This window comes from Chenopodium album, chromosome 10 (assembly GCF_948465745.1).
Source record: "Chenopodium album chromosome 10, dcCheAlbu1.1, whole genome shotgun sequence".
Taxonomy (NCBI): domain Eukaryota; kingdom Viridiplantae; phylum Streptophyta; class Magnoliopsida; order Caryophyllales; family Amaranthaceae; genus Chenopodium; species Chenopodium album.
Window position 1 is genome coordinate 42,814,402 of NC_137843.1, and position 3,671 is coordinate 42,818,072.

Consider the following 3,671-nt stretch of genomic DNA (forward strand, 5'->3'; position numbering starts at 1 on the left):
AGAATAGAGCCCCAAGTGTTGCTCCTCTACTTAGTCCACGAGCTTCGAACGAGCTGTCCACCAATACTATATTGATCGAGTGATTGAGGAAAACCGCGATCACCACCTTTAATGGACTAAGCCGACCACCACGATCCACCACCACCACGAACTACCACACTGGCGCCAAGGGAGGAGGAAAGAGCCGTGAGATAGACAGGAGTATGAGAGGGGTTGGTCTCGTGTTTGCTAATTAGGGTTTGATCACACTGATCAGATAATTGCATACTACTAGCAAACACTAGGCACCTAGTCTATTTATAATCCCATTATAATTAGATTAGGGTTAGGAAGCCCATAACCCTTCAATCCACTCCATGTGGCCGGCCATACTAGAGGATGAGGCCCATCATGGGCCTTGTCCTCTCGTGCCCGATCTAGACCCTTTGTGTGACCTTATAGGATCCGTCCAATTGGGCTTTGGGCTATTTTACTAGCCCAAAGATCGTTAGTACCTCTAGCTATGATAAAACGACGACCCAAATGTCCGAACTTAATTATCTCCATAATTTGATCCATTTATATATCTAGTAATTGCACACGACGAAGACATAAATCCTTCAATCTCCCACTTGTTTGAGACAAGTGTGCAATATTCAAATTCCTTAAATCAATATGTGTCGATTTGATAATATGATTGCATCACATGTCGAGATCATATTAATCTACAAATCGTTTCTTGAAATCTGAGTTAGAATTACAAAACCAAATGATTACTGAGTAATGCATTTGAACGCGACCACGTATTTCTGAATTCTTCCTCTTCAAGCGGCCATGACACATTCCCTAATTTAATAGGTAGACTCAATCCAATCTTGTGGCAACAAGGCTCCCACTCAACTTTTGAAATAACCGGGAAACACACTTTATAATCTCCAGTTACGGGCAGACGTTTGAGTGTACCACAGTTAAATCAATCATTGAATGAAATCAATGTTCCACTCATGTCAAAGGAATCCACTAATATATCCAGAAGCTTTATACTTGAACTTCAAAGTAGGTCAATAGTTCGATCATGCATCATTCATGCATATCCAAGTGATTGACTGAGCATCACTATGCCCCTATAGCCCATGAAACTGCGCTATCCAATCAATCTTACATGCTAGTCCATTTATTGAAATCATTTATGTCCACTTTAATGATTTCGAACTAGGAACTTAAATAATATATGAATTTTGTTCACCTGTGGGGTTTCATTCACCAGGTCATTTAAATAAACTAACCTGATGAGCCCATCAATCCATAAATATTTTGGACATTTTATTTAATTTCCAAAACCATAATTAAATAAGAGAAATGAAATTTCTATTTTAAACATAATTCTGCAAGTATATGCATTCCTTATGTAAAATGTTTTCTCAAAACATATATAACTTGAATTACATAACTTGCTTCAATCCAAGTCTTTAATATGACTCTCATATCTTAGTCTATGGAAGGGGTTTAGTGATTTCTCACTCATAATTAAACTTTGCAGATCATGACATCCCGCTTGTCATTGATCTCATAAATGAGGTGATATATCATATCTATTTGTTTGGATTTGTGATGTGACCCTGACTCCTTTGTTTTGGCAAAAGTATCCTTTTAGTCACAGGACAATTTGATCCAAACTTCTTCCTTAACTACACTTACTGTAGCTAAATACACATATTCTGATATTGAGTATGCAACAGTACTCTGCTTCGAACTCTTCAAGCTTACTGTACTTCTCCATACAAACACAAAATGTATCCAGATCAACATCTAAAGTCATCTTGCCTGTTTGGAAACTTGCATCCGTATAACCTTTTGACGACTTATTCACTTTTAACACCATTATCTAGAAAAATTCCTTTAGTCCTTCTCAAGTACTCAAGGATTTGCTCTTTGCCACTTTCAGTATGCTTATTCTGAATTTACTTGAAACTTGCTACCCATGCACTAGTCATATGTAACATTTTGCTTTGTATATATCATGGCACATATAATGGACCCTTTTGCAAAAGCATAAGGTACATTATCCATACAAATTAACTCTATTAGCTTTTGAAAGCACTGAGTTTTATTGAGCGTACTACCATGAAACATGGGAAAATATCCTCTCTTAAAGTCTTGCTTCATGAACTTGTCAAGAACCTTATCAACATAAGTTTCTCGATTCATTCCAATCATTCTTCAAGATTCACTTCGTGGATCCTAATTCCCAATATGTACTCAACATCTCTTAGTCTTTCATATAGAAACAACTCTCTAACCACTGCTTGACTTATTCAAGCATTGATATGTCATTTCATATGAACTGTATGTCATCTACATACATGACCAAGAAGACCAATTGCTCCCATTAAACTTCTTGTCTCTACAAGATTCCTTTTTCATTCTTTGAGGAAATCAAACTGTTTGATTTCCTAATCGAAACGAATGTTTCAACTCCCTTATGCTTACTTCAATCCATAAATGAATTTCTGAAGTTTGCAAAACTTTATGTGAATTCTGGATTTCAAAATTCTTAGGTTGTATCATATACATATCCTCCATCAAGAACATTTCAAGAAGGTGATTTTGATCTCCAATGCTAAACTTCATAATCGAAATCAGCAATCACTAGAAGAATCCGAATAGGCTTACACATCTAATAGGTTTGACCCTATTTGTAAGACTATCATGGACTAATACATCTTTACAAACATGGAGCCCATATTGGATTTCTTAGCTTTAAGCCATTTCTTGAGTTGGCACTTATCCAAAGCTTGCTTGTAGGGCATGGGTTCTAACCATTCCAATAGGAAAATTTTAGAATCCACCTTTTCTCAAAATTTCAACAAACTGTTTGTTTTGATCCCAAGTAACCTACAATAGGTATGAGCGACAATAGAATTATTCTCTTCAACTCTTTGAAGCCTTTCATTCAAGTTGGGACAATAGAAGTCTTGCTAGTTGAATTAGCTTGCTTCGACATACGAATTATCAAATTAGCTGATTTCATACGCCCTCGTCTCTGATGTAGTATTATCCACATCCATTTGTTGCTCGTCTCGAATCTCATTGAGATCTAACTTTACTCCCACTTGGCTTTGTAGGAAGAGATTTCTTTCTATAAAGACACTATCGCGAGCAACAAACACTTTGTTTTCTGCGCGATTGTAGGAATAATACCTCTTAGTTTCCATGAGAAAACCCATGAAGAACTATTGTTTGATTTAGGGTGCATTATGTCATCTTTGTAAACATTTTACATCGACTTCATAAACCTTAATCCTGTTTAGAAAAGATGACTTTTGGAACATTTCCTAATCATAACTCTTATGACATCTTTTCTACTGGTTTGGTTAAGTTTTCTGTTTAGTATATTCACAATTGTTGTTGTAATGCATATCCTCAAACGATATTTATAAATCATTAAAGCTAAACTAGGATCAAACAATATTTGTAAACCATGACCAGAAAAGTTTGATTCCTTCTTTAAACATACATTTTAATTGTAATGTTTCTGGATTGTGAACTAATTCAACAATCCCCTTTAGATGATCATTTACTTTTTGAGTTAAATATTTATCACAACAATCATATTGTGGTGTTAAATTATTCATCTCAAACTGATTTTACATTTCTTTTTGGAATTTTGAACATTTCAGTGATTCCAAGCT